Here is a 14743-nt window from a genome sequence, read left to right as displayed (position 1 = left end):
GGTCCTGAACAAACATGCAATGAAAGGGAAGAGAGAGACTTGGAAACTAATGAAGGACATAAAATTGGCAGCATCTCACGAAGATTTCATATGGGATGATGGTCATTTCAGGCATGGGCCACAGGCTTGATGGAGAATCCTTTAATCAGATAAAGAATTGAGAAGTTGGGAGAAGAAGATGATAAACACAGTTTTGGAAACATTGAATTAGCCTACACTGGTGATATCCACAGTGTATGTCCACTAGATTGTTATAGAAATGGGAGGCTTATGTGGAAGATGTAGATCCAACAATGATATTGAGCTCCTTGGAAAGTTCCATGGAGCAATGAATGCAGGACATATGTGTGTAAGTCCAAGCTGACTCTGGTCCACTCAGACTGTTGTGGTGTCAGCGAACAAAGCTCTGGAGTGAGTCTGGGATGAGATTCCAGAAAGCTCCTGTCTCATCGCTGACTCAAACTGGGCTCTGTCTTCCTGGTATTGAGGTAAATTTTAACATCATCATAGACATCAGAAAATGAATTGAGGCAAACACATTTGCCAAAATCACTTACATGTGAAAAGGAAGATATCGAAGATTTCGGTTTAGGCCATCTAGGATTTTCATGTCCTCTGAAGTCAACTGGAATTCAAAAACCTATCACAGAAGTAGAAAGATTTTTATGATTTTTAGATTGCACAATTGCCAATCTAGAAAATCCAAGCAAATCAGATGAATGGTGCAGAGGCAATACTCAAAATATCTTAGAAGTTTCCAAAATTTCTTAAGGACATCAAGCAAAACACTCAAGTGGTAATAAACATCAGGCAAAAATTAAATAGAAATCCATCCCTAGATATAATGTATTGAAAGTGCATGAGACTACAGATGAAAAGGAGATCTTTAAAAGAACAGAAGGAACAAAGCTCACATTATTCAAAGAGATAAGGTAGTGTACTTAGAAGATCCAGAAGAATCTAGAGATAAATTTCAAAAATACATAACATAATTTAGTAATTTTGATAAATACAGGTCGATTTCTATATCCCATCAATGAATATTTAGAATGTGAAAAAAAATTTTATCAAGATATTTTAAACCAATAATTGTCCAAATACTAATGATGTCATGTTCAAAGTACAAAGTGACTAACTTGAAGAGGATAGCACAGTTTCAAAGCAGAACACTTTACACATCAAAAAGAATGTCAGTAATGATTAATACGTTGAACCAAACAAATCCATAAACGTAATACTACAAAACAGTGGTAGATAGAGAAGATAGATAGATAGAGAGATAGAGAAATAGATAGATAGATAGAAGACACGATGTCTACAATTTCACAATCAATCAGTCTAAGCAAGGCATTTATTGCATTATTCTTTCAAGTTTTCTGCACATTTCAAAATTTTCAAAAGAAAAAGTTATCAAAATGATATCAAATTTACTATTTATCAATAAATACAACAAAATATTATGTGAATGCTTTTGTGGGGAAAGTAATAAAATTTATTAAAATTATATAAAGAACACCTAAGTAATTAAAAATCCATATCATAATCATGGATTGAAAATTTCAATACTGTAAAGAAGTCAATTTTCTACAAAGTGATCTACAGTATCAATGCAATATGAACCAAAGACTAACACTCTTATTGTTCATAGAAGTTGATAAGTGATACTATATTTTACATAAATTAACAACTATTCAAGAAAAGCCAAGATATTCTTAAAGAAGAAAAATTAAGAAAAAATTTTATTATTCTGAAAAGTAAGACTTATTTTCCACTATAATCAGACAGTACAGAAAAGCAAGTAGTTGAATAGAAGAGAGAGGCCAGAAATGGACTGAGGGACATTTGATATAAGACAGAGATGACAATGAAAATCTGTGGGAAAATATTGACAATTGGATTTCCATTTAAACATATACATATTTGGGTCCATTTTCACATGATATTAAAAATTAATTTCAAGTGTATAGAGACCCAAATTTGAATGGTAATACAAAAACATTTCTGAAAAATTCTCAACTCCTTGAATCTGGCCTGGCCTGTAACTTGCACTGGACAATAAAATTTACCAGAATCAGTGGTGAGTCTGTTCTGGACCTAAACATGAAAACGCTTTGCAAGTGTCCACTCACTGCCTTGGGATCATGCCACTGTGATAAGATGAGGAACAGTCTAGTTGGCTATAGTCTAGCCAACTGTATGAAGAATTATATGGAACAAAGTTTACATACCTCTGACAGCAGCCAAATCAACCCCCTAAAGCAGAACTGAGTGGTTATTCTGCATTTAACTGCAAAAACATGAGAGAGCCCAGCCAAGAAGAGAACTGGTTAGTTAAATTCAGGCTAATTGTCAAGCTACAGAATCATGAGCCAAATAAATTTTACATTGGGGCTAGTTTGTTATGCACCTATAACTAATGGTAGACTAATGGTTTCTCCGTACATAAATAAAAAGACAGACAACTTAATAAAAATGGACAAAGACTTGAACAGGCACTTCAAAAAAGTGGATACTCAAGGAGAATAAATACATGAAAATGAAACTACATTAGTATTCAAGGAAATGCAAACTAATACCACTGTGATTTGGAGACTGAAGATCACTGCTACAGTCTGATATTTGTGTGCCCGCAAAATTCATATGTTGGAAACCTAACCCCCATTGTGATGCTATTAGACAGTGGGGCCCTTGAGTGGTGATTAGGTCATGAGCATGGAGCCCTCTTGCATGAGATGAATGTTCTCATAATATATACCTGAAAGAGCTCCCTTGTCCTTTCTACCATCTTAAGGTAAAATGAGAAGTCTGTGACCCAGAAGAGACTCCACATCTGGACACACGGTACCCTGATCTCAGACTTCAGCCTATAGAACAGTAAGAAATAAATTTCTGTTGTTCGTAAGACACCCAGTCTGTGATATTTTGTTATAGCAACCCAAATGGACTAAGAAAATCACATAATCCAATTCTCCATTTTAGAATGAAGAAAATGACACATCGCTAACACAGGGCTACAGAGTAAATTGCAGACTTCATGTTGGAGCTAAAATCTCTTTTTCCAACCAATCTTAATTCCATTGAGCCATCCTGCCTCTCTTGTAGCCACAGTAGGAGAAAACTTGCAGAAATACATTAAGGTGTACATTCATGGGAAATAACATCTGGGCCCAAAGATGTCTTGAGAGCCTTACTAAGAGGAACACGTGTGAAAGATATTCTTTAGAAGCCCTATACCCACAGCCTCACTCATCACCTGCATGTTCTCTTTGATCCGCTTCTCATTGTAACTCTTGGCCAGGACCACCACCCCACGCTGCAGCTGGTAGCGAAGGGCAATCAGTGCTGGAGTTTGCTCGTATTTTTTTGCCATGGCACAAAGAACTGGATCATCCAAGAGAACCGAGGAGCTCTGGTCTACCCTGGAAGGAAATGCAGAAAGGCTGAAGATCTGAGACTGAGTATTCAGTTTGTAAGAAGCTTCCCAATCAGAACAGGTAAGTCCACTCTAGGTCAGTGCTTCTCAAAATGTGGTCACTAGACAAGCAGCATCACTGTCATATGGGATCTTGTTAGGAAGGCAAATTCCATGGCTTCACCCAAGACCAACTGATTCAGAAACTTAGGTGTGGCACCCAGTAATCTGTGTTTACAAAGCCTTCCAGATCATTTTGTAGCATGTTTGAGTTCTGACCAATGCTTTCAAACTTCTGGATTTTTTCTCTTTTACTTCTCATTGGCTGTTTTTCTTTTTTGATCACAGCCCCAAAGAAAGCAAAAGAGCATGAAACGACAAAGAAAAAGGAAAAGACTGGGATATTTTTTAACTTTTGAAAGTTATTGATAAAAATTGAGTAGTTCCAAAATGAGAACTGTTCATTTTATCATTACTTACAGAGTGTGATATTTCTATAGAATTTTACAGAAATGCTTCGGATTGTAATTCTTTCTATCATGATGTACCCAAGAGTTACATATTATTATCCAGATTTTAAACATAAAGTAAGCGAGGTTTAGAGAGTGTATTACTAGAAACTTGTTAATTAGTTAATAAATATCTAAATAATGACTTAAGCTTATGTATTTTGTCTCAATTTTTAGATTATATATAGATTTTAATGCAGACATTTGTTACTGATTAATCTTCAACCAGACACATATAATGTTAAAGCATTGGCTGGGTGATGAGATGATAAAGGGGAAGGATTTCTTCTGTCCCTCTCCTCTCATCCCCAAACCAGTGGAGAGTTAATTTCAGAAACCTAAGTATAGTACGATTAAAAATATTTCATAAAAAATGGCATTTTAGGTAAACTCTTTGTTATCTTCATTACCTTCTTTTTATACGTTGGGATCCCAAAGCACTATAGGCAACTAGGACAATATCTTTCAACTTGCAGAAATCCAATAGTTTGCTCTGGTTGAGATAAGGATGACATTCCACCTGTAGAATGCCAAGACTGAAAAGTGTCATATTATATGAAATGGCAAAATGAATATGAAAGCGAAAGGTTAAAAGAAAAAAAAAGCTGAAAAAAACTGTTTATTATTAAATTTACACTGGAAATATAACATCAATTAAGGATTTTTTAAAAAATAAGTATTATACCTCTGTTCCCTTAAACAGGAAAAAAAAAAAATAACGTTCCTGAGAACAAGTGACTCTAGGGACCAGATCTTTGTTACTCAATACCATTGTACACTATGAGGAGACATGGGTAATTCCATATCTGGGACAGGAAGAGAACTGTTTGAGCCTTGCACATCAAATTGTGCCAGAAAGCAAGAAATTCCTCAAAGACTCATGAAGGGATCTCTAAAGGACAAAAGAACCAGTTTGATGGGGTGAAATTTGGGTACATTTGAGCGTCAAAGGGAATAATAACTAAAAGCAATTGTTACACATATAGTAAACAAAAATCTATGAGTCCATAGTGATGCGAGAGAGAGAATGAACAATATAATTGTTCCTATTGATGATGATAATTACAGTAACTGCTTTCTTGGAACATTTATGGCTAAAGGGAAGGAATTTAGCTTTATCCCTGCCCTATAGGAATAATTGTAATTTTATCTTGACTTGATGAGGGAATGTTCTCTTTATAATAAAAATTTCAAGAAAATTAAAAAGAATGTTTAAAATTGAAAATAATTATTTACAAGTCCCAATGAAATAACTAATTCAGGGTGCAATCATTGATGGATATTCAACCATTACATGAAAATATGGGGGCAATGTGACTACCCATGATGACAATTACCACCGAACAGATCGCTAGATAATTTCAAAGGGGAAATACACATTTACAAAGAAAAGACTTGGCTAGCACTAGCTTAACCAAGAGGACAAAACTAACATCTCTCATAGGGGGACAACTTGTCATGACAGGCTTCCTACTGGAGTGCAATTTGAGGGACACAGCATGCAATGGAGATTTTCTTGACAAAAACATTTAACCTTAATATAAGAAGGCATTCAGATCTGGCTTCTGATTTACAAAACTGAGAATAGAGAAACAAGTTAACATCACAATATAACAATCAGGTAAATCCCGAATATTCAACAAAAAACTATCTGGATGTCATGGTAGAAAAAGTGTTGAGTGACCATTCTAGGTTAAGACAACTTAAGAAACACGACTCAAAGTAATATGTGGAGCATAATCGGCTTCAGATTAGAAAAGAAGATCTACAGAAAACATTGGGGACATCATAGGGAAGTTTGAATATGGATTGGATACTAGACAATAAGCTTTCTGAGAACTGAAGGGGTGAAGTGTCATGTCTACAGCTTACTTTGAAGAGGATCAGCAAAATAGCACATATATGTATGCAGATAGATCCACATATACACACATATATTTGGCAATGTGGCAAAATGTTAAAAATTTTGAATGTAGGTGGGAAAATATGGATGTTCTCTATCATACTTTTAACTTTTCTGAATGTATGAAATTTTTCATAATAAAAGTTGGGAGTAAAACTAACGTTAGAATCTCACATAATTTTTTTTAACATTTATAACTGAAAATCATGCTGCTATATCACTATATATCAAATTCTTGAATTTTATAACCTACATTCTCCAGTCAAAGAATTTTACTCCTTGACTCCGCGTTGTACCTTGAGGACACTATGGTAAATGAAATAAGACAGTTGCAGAAAGACAAGTACTACATGATACCAGTTATATGAGGAATCCAAAATAGTGAAGCTGATAGAATCAGAGAGCAGATTGGTGGTCACTACGGGTTGGGAGGAGCGAGATATCGGGAGCTGCTAATTGTAGGCGTGAAGTCCCAATTATGTAAGATGAATAAGTTCTAGAGATCTGCTGTATAACATTGTCCTCATATTTAACAACATTGTATTGTGATGTATTCTGTACTTCAAAATCGTTAAGAGGCTAGATCTCATCTTGTGTTCTTACCACAATAAAATGAAAATTGAATAAATAAAGTAGGGGCACAGACCCAGACACACAATAATGTGTCTAAACAGTTAATTTAAGGGTAGAAATCAACGAGGAGAACCAGATTAAGACAGAGTAAATCACAAGGTCTGATCTATGTTCCTGTTAAATGTTCCTGAGTGTTGATTTCATCCATTAGTATCTCCATAAAACAGTAACTTCATCCCTCTGGCCTCGATGACTTTCATAGTCTCCAGATAATTTTTCTTCTATCTATCCTTCCTATTCAAGGACCTCTGAAAGCGGAGATACCAAGATGAATGATTCATGCATCCAAAACCTATAAAAACCTCTGATACATATGTCATCTTATTTTCACTCTTTCCTTACTTATTTCCCATTTCATGTTTTCATGACCTTCCTTTCTATACCCAATTCCATCCAAATCACTTTCACCCATCCCATCTCTGGACATCTTTTACAACTCAGGGAAATGTCACTTTCTCTCGAAGATCTGGTAACTATTCCATCCCTCTATCACCTCCTTTACTTTCCCTAAATCCTTAGCCACAATGTAGCACTAAGTTCTTGCCACATTTTTCACAAAGATTTTACAAAACAGAGACACAATTATGGGTTGTATGCACACCCTTCTAGACAGAGGCTCTGCTCTCTAGAATCTTCTGTTCCATGAAGGTAGGATGAATAGGAGGGGAGGTGAAATAGAGATCTGGCAGTAGTACAAGAAGAAGGAGATGAAGAACAGAAAGGAGAGGAGGCCAGGCGTGCTCACCTGGTTGCAGACGGGCTTGTACTTGAGCCCTGGCTTGTTCAGGATCTTCTCCAGCTGCCTGCGGTTAAAGTTGGACACCCCGATGGACTTGGTCAGTCCTGCATCCTTACACTTCTTCATGGCATGGGGAAGAAAGGGTGGTGAAGAATCATTTGTGCAATTGGCTGTAGATCAATAATAAATGCAAGAAAATCTGTTAAAAGGAGTAACTGTCAAGAAACGACAAGGAAGCCAATTGGCATGATTACCAAGAATAGAAAAAGTAGTGAATTAAAGAGGGGAAGAAGGTAGTGACAGCAAGAATAAGGATTACTGTCTTCTCCTTAGAAAAATGTGAGAGAGTATTACACGTTGAAGAGATACCTTTCTTTGTTGTCCCAAATTCTTCTGTTCTATTCCTCTCTGTAAACATTTCAATAATGATTTCCTCCACACCAATACAGTATACCAACTGTTTTAGAGTTTGTGATTTGCTGATTGTGATGGTGCATGGCCTAGTCTTTCAAGTGAAAGAAATGAATCAGTTTCCCCCTCTCCTGGCTTCCTCCTCTGTGCCTTCTCCTCCAAGAACTCACCTCCCACGTGGCACAGAGATCACTGTGTCAAATATAAGTTTTCCATGTTCATCTTCTGATAAGTTCCTACCCTGGCTGGAAAAGAAGTGGTCATTTCAGTGAGATTACTAAATAATTTTTGCACACTTAGCCAGGGTGCTGGGTATATCTAGTGCCAGGACACTAAATTTCCCTGAAGTAAGTGATGCAACATTCTAGATAGTAATATATGCAAAGTTATTTGCATATGGAGTTGTAAGGAATGTCTTTGGGAGACAGGCCTCCACTAATCGCTTACACTTATACATTTTAATAAATACCTTTTTCTAGATTCCAATGAGAACTCATAGTGACTTATATTACTCTTGTCTGTCTCTAAACTTTCATCTAGAAAAAGGATTATCGTGCACTGGGAATGACAATAAGTGACATGGCCTTATTTCTAGAATAACTAATGCAATAGTGACCCAGGCTAGGTAATCAGAGTTCCATATCTCTCTGAACATCTGATGGTAGAAGAACAGGCATGTGAACAATAGAGGTTCCCTTCAGGATTAATACGGATGCTGGAAGATTCAGAGATGCTCTCAGTGTTAATGACCATGAGCCTTGAACAGCGTTAAGGCCATATTTGACACCAATGGAAAATGTTGTGACAAAAATAAAGCAAACCAATAGTATTGCAAATAAAAGGAGATGTTTCTGAAGACTATTCTAAATTCTTAAATTTATACATGGCTTGGACTTCCCATTTACATAGTCCAATAAACTCTTTTGCTTAGGATAGCTTGAGTAACTTTCTATAACTAAAATCAAGAATTCTACAAAATACAGTCCTTAATGGCTAAGTACAGTCTACAAAATTCCATTGTGAAGGTGTCCAGCAGTGTAGGTAATGTCTCCCAAGTCCCTATGAAGGCTTCTAGTTTTAGACCCACTTAGAGGGAACACCACCAAACCTGTTTTCAACTTGCAGTGATGAGAGAGGTCATCAACTCATTATGCACAAGTAAGGTAGTTTGATTGCTCACCACAGCTGTGTGAAAACACTGTGTTTCTAACATCCCCAGAGGCTCAAGAGTCATAACCAGGATTGTGTGTTGAATATGCTTTTTTTCATTTCCTGAAGCATTTGAGGCAGAGGATTTAAGACTGTTGAACTCTTTTCTTTTGGGGCATGGAAAGGTAATCAATGATTCAAAAAAAGTCCATAAAAAGAAAATCAGGAATCATTTTGGGGAGTTTCTCCTCTAGTGTAATAATCCCTATATCGTTCTAAGAAAAATTTTAATTCAACCATCTATGCAAAACTGATAGACATTCTGACACAGGAAGTAAAATAGGTGTGACCACGCAAATTGCCAACCTTCAGAGCCGTTGGTTAATGAATAATATAGGCCTGGGACTTTCATGGTAAGTAATAAAACTTGGGCATTCCAGTAACCTCTTCAATCTCAGGCTATCACTGGTTGATCACTAGCATTGGAAGTCTCCAAGGCCACCCCAGGATTCATTGATTTTCTAAAAGAGCTCCTAGGACTCAGCATATAGTTGTAGTCATGGACATGATTTATATTGTGAGATGTTACTAAGCAAAATCAACAAAGGGAAGAGGTACATGGAATGAAGTCTCAAGAAACAAGGTGAATGCTTCTAAGAGTCCTCTACCAGTGTAGTCACACAGAACATACGAAATAAAAATTGCATACAAATGAGAAAACTATATATTTAAGGTGTTCATCATGTTTTCATATACTTATACATTGTGAAATGATTCCCACAATTAAGATAATTAAAATATCCAACACCTCACGTAGTTAACTGTTTCATGTGTGTGCAGTGAAAATAGTTAAGATCTACTCTCTTAGCAAATCTCTAGAATATACTACATTTACTAATAACTATAATCACCATGCTGTACATTAGTTCTCTAGAACTTATTCATCTTATAACTGAAATTTTGTACCCTTTGAACAACATCTCCCTATTTTTCCCACTTCCCTCTCCCCCAACCCCTGGTCACCACACCACTACTCTCTTTCTATGAGTTTGCCAGTTTAGATTGTATATATAAATGAGATCATGCAGTATTTGTCTTTCTGTGTCTGGTTTATTTCACCTGCATAATATGCTCTGGGTTCATCCATGTGGTTGCAAACAGCCGGATTCCTTCTGTTTTAAGGTTGAATAATATTCCATTTCTTTTCAAGTTTCTCAGAAGCTTTCTTTTTTCAATGATTTTAATAAGAACAAGGTAATTGGTCTAATGGCCCTCTGCTCGTTATGCTCTTTTCCTTAGGTGTAGGGGCTTTTAAAGGTTTACTGAAGTTGAAGTTTCAGTGGTATCCTTGATCTTTCCCACTCCTTCATCCCACTTTGCACTACAAAGTAAACAAGTCCTGCCATCTGTCTCCAAAACATCTCTTTGAATATTTCCTTCTGTTTTATATATGAGAAAGAGAGACTCAAAGTTTAAGTACTGGTCCCTTGTCATACAACTAAATAGTCTAAAGAAAAAATGGGAAGGCAAATTTCTGGCTTCCAGTCTAGTGACTTGTCCACTTTGCTCCCTCTGATGTCCAAGGTCCAACTATATGTATTCGCTTCAAACAAATGTCATAACAAGGACCAAGGATTGAAACGTTGGCCTGGAAGACTGTAGCTGATCCCTTCAAATGATATAATATTTTTCATTCGGGATAAATTCCCAAGCAGTAGGAGAAGTTCAAAGGAAACTACAGGTGCAGGATTTATGGCCTGGCATTCAGCAGGCCACTGCACAGCAGAACAGAAACTCTCTCCCAGAATTTGTCATTCACCTCATCTCAAAGACATTTTACCACAAATATTTCTCTGGATCATGTCTTCTTGGTGAGCAGACAGATTTCTTGAATTCCAGAAATATACAGAGAAATCACTCCCATACAATCACTCTCAAAGCAAGGGAGCTGGTAGTCAGTGTTCTTGACTGATGAGTTTCATTTTCTTTGCCACCCTGGGAAATAGATCAAAACTGAAAGAAAACCCAGAATAATCTGTAGGTAACCACATGGTCAGACTCCAGTGTAGAGTGAACACTGACTACAATGTCTCTTGTATAAGCCTGGTTACAAGAATAAAGTGAGCCTCCCAGACTCGCACAGGAACTCAATGACTTGACAACTCAGGGCAGCTTCCTCTCACACTATGTCTATTTTCTTTTGAATACTCAACCTCAAGACCACTATTGGTACGTCTTCAGGTGTATAAATGCCAAATCCCAATACAGGAATGCAGTGGCCATCATGTAGTCCCACACATCAATATTTGGGTTCCATTGTCTGTTGCCCTTCTATCTAAGCAGACTCTGTTTTATTCTTCTGCCTTCGTACATTATGTGAATAACAGGAAGGAAACATCCAAGTCCACTATCCAACTGTTAGGAAACAGACTGTAAGAGGAGTAAGGTTAAAGCAGCAACCCATGGAGTAAGAAGAGAATTGGAACCAGTAATTTGTTTGTTTGTTATTAAAGAGTAATCTTAAAGAATTATTATATAGTGATAACGAAATCATTAATTTTTTCCACAAGTAAATGTTTTATTCAGGATCCACATACATAAGTAAATTCTTCCAAGAGATTTGATGAACAGTTACTCAGCAAATGTTAGACACAAATCTCCAGATACCAACCTCCTTTTTGGTTTCACCATGATGAAGCCCCTTCTTAATCATACAGCATTTGAAACAATTAACTATCTTCCAACACACACACACACACACACACACACACACACACACACAGAGACACATTTTAGAGGAATGATTAATGAGCATTTTTCAAAAAGTTGACCTTCAATGAATAAGAAAAACTTGAAATTCAAAGAAAATTTTCCTTTTTACCTTTCCCATTAGCAAAATTACCTTTGTTTCTTTTTTCTTTGCTTTATAAAAAGAATATGCAGTCCTAACCAGGGTGTAATCCTGAAAAGGATGCCTAAAAAAGACATTCTGGCATGGTGATTATTGGAGTATTAATTATTAACAGTTTTTGGATATCATTTGCAGCATGCAAATGGAATACTAGTGTGTTTACATCTTTCACCCAGTTACATAACTTTTAGAAATCTGGGGCCAGCCCGTTGGCATAATGGTTAAGTTCGCATGCTCCACTTCAGCAGCAAAGGGTTCACTGGTTCAGATCCCAGGTGCAGACCTACGCACCACTTATCATGCCATGGCAGTGACAGGTGTCCCACAGATAAAATAGAACAAGATGTAGACCAATGTTAGCTCAGGGCTAATCTTCCTCAACAAATAGAGGAAGATTGGCAACAGATGTTAGCTCAGGTCTAATCTTCCACACCAAAAAATTAGACATCTGTCATGATGTAACTACCAAAAAAACTGACATTAATTTTATATAATTTATTATCATACTCAAAAGAATTCATAAAAGAAAAAAATAGGAAACAACTTAAATTACATAAACTTGGGAGGAATTAAGGAAATTATGATGCATTGATACAATGGAATATTATGAAGCCATTTAAAATTGAACACATAGAGTGATGTTAGCAAAACGGTGGACAAGGTAGCCCTGAGTTCTCCCATGGAAACATAAGGAGAAAATCAAAAACGAGCTGAAATAACCTTATAGTAGCTCTGGGAAACAGTCAAACAAAGCTCTACAATAACAAAGTGAAAGCCTAGTTAGGAATAAGCCAGATTCAAAGTGGTAGGAAATTTCATAAAGTTTTACTCACCCTTGCCCCTCCCCTCGTCTGGCACAGTGCAAGCTTGGTCTGTAAGAGGCATCAGCCCGGTACCCAGTTACCTCTCTCAAACCAGAGTGATCATAGACGATCCTATTTGCAATGTTCTAACCTGTTTGGGGGCTGCCTGAAAGACGGCTGTCTGTTTCGCCCAACTCAAAACACGGACTGAGAAGTAGCTGGAATGGCTCATTACAGCTGCAGGAGGACTATAGATGTGCAGATGCCGGGGACAAGAGATTAAGGGTGGAGACATAAAATAGACCCTATAAAGCTCTGAGTAGAAGCTGGGCTGTGAACTTTTGAGATATGAAGGCATTCAAAAAGTAGCCATGTATTCAAGGGAATTAAAAAGCCAACACAGGCCAGGCCAGATGCATGCTCAGAAAAGAACTGAACAGACCTTCAGCTTTCAGGTTGGGCTGGTTCCAAGACTGTGAGCATGTCAGGCTAATAAGTGAAGGATTGTCAGGATACCAAAAAAATCTGCAAAGAGTGGCATAAGTCACTGTTTTTTAAAATGTCTAATTAAACACACACACAAACGTACAAAAAAAAAGAAGAACCATTCAAGAGAAGAAAATAAATTGGCAGAAACTATTGCTAAACAAGAATACACACTGGACATCATAGAAAATAGTTTCAAAACAACTGTCTTATACATGCTGAAATTGCTAAAGGAAAAATTTCAGAAAAAACTAAATGAAATCAGGTAAATCGTACATAAGTGAAATGATATTATAAAAAAAGATATAGAGGGGCCAGCCCAGTGGTGTAGCAGTTAAGTTCTCTTGCTCCACTTTGGTGGCCCGGGGTTCGCAGGTTTGGATCCCAGGCACGGACTGGCTCATTGCTTGTCAAGCCATGCTGCGGCAGCATCCCATATAAAGTAGAGGAGGATGGGCACAGATGTTAGCCCAGGGCCAATCTTCCTCAGCAAAAAGAGGAGGATTGGCCTTGGATGTTAACTCAGGGCTAATCTTCCTCACAAAAAAAAGGTATAGAAATTATGGATCTTAAATAATGGAAAGAAAAAAATGAAGAAACTTGAACAGACCCCAAAAGACTTATAGGTTACCATCATGTGGACTAATATACAGGTTATTAGAGTCCTAGATGGAGAAAAGAGAAAGAGTGGGACAGAGAGATTATTTGAAGAAATAATGAACAAAATCTCCCCAAACTGGATGTAAGACGTGAATAATCAACAAATCCAAGAAACTCAAAGAATTTCAGGAATGATAAACTCAAAGATATCCACACCCACATACATTATATTCAAACTGTTGAAAAACAAAGATAAGAGAGTATCTTGAAGCAGGAAAGGAAACATGACTCATCAGGTACAAGGGATCCTGGGTAATGTTACCAACAGATTTCTCATCAGAAAGCTTGGAGGACACAAAGCAGTGAGGTGATATACTTAAAGTGCTAAAACAAACAAAACAAAATAACCTGTCAATCAAGAATTCAATATTAGGTAAAAATGTCCTTCCAAAATGAAGCAGTAATTGGGGCCGGCCTGGTGGTATAGTGGTTAAGTTCTGTGCACTCAACTTTGAGTTTGGATCCTGGGTATGGACCTACATCACTTATCAGCCATGCTGCAGCAGGGAACCACATACAAAATAGAGGAAGATGGGCACAGTTGTTAGCTCAGGGGCCAGTCTTCCTTGGGGAAAAAGAGGAAGATTGGCAACAGGCATTAGCTCAGAGCCAATATTCCTCACCAAAAATAAATAAAAATGAGGCAGGAATTAAGACAATCTCAGATGAACAAAAGCTTAATGAGTTTATTATTATTTAAACACCCCTACAAGAAATGTAAAGGAGTCATTCAGCTTCAATGAAAGGACCCTAGACAGTAACTCAAAGCCACATGAAAACATAAGACCTCCAGTAAAGGTAAACATATGGGCAAATATAAAGTCATGTACTTTCATAATTTTGGATTGTAACTTTACTTATTCTTTCTACAAGATTTAAAATATGAATTCATAAAAATAATTATGCATCCATGTTAATATGTGCAAAACATAAAAGATAAAATGAGTGACATAAATAACATTAACAGGGACAGGGGGATGGAGGAGTATAGGAGTAAAGTGTTTGTATGGCATTACAGTTAAATTACTATCAATTCAAAACAGATTGTTAAAATTTTACAATATTATCTGTAATCTCCATGGTAGTTACAAAGAAAATAACAATATAGTATACACAACTGAAAATAA

General features: G+C 36.8%; 1 pseudogene; it reads right to left on the bottom strand.

Annotated features, from left to right (window-relative positions):
- Positions 1–553: 553 nt before the first annotated feature.
- Positions 554–7807, bottom strand: LOC101405595 (aldo-keto reductase family 1 member C23-like; annotated as a pseudogene).
- Between the last annotated feature and the right edge of the window lie 6936 nt (positions 7808–14743).

This window comes from Ceratotherium simum, chromosome 32 (assembly GCF_057802395.1).
Source record: "Ceratotherium simum simum isolate JZ-2026a chromosome 32, ASM5780239v1, whole genome shotgun sequence".
NCBI classification, from domain to species: domain Eukaryota; kingdom Metazoa; phylum Chordata; class Mammalia; order Perissodactyla; family Rhinocerotidae; genus Ceratotherium; species Ceratotherium simum.
Note: the sequence above shows the minus strand (reverse complement) of the source record. Positions and strands in the feature narration are given on the sequence as shown.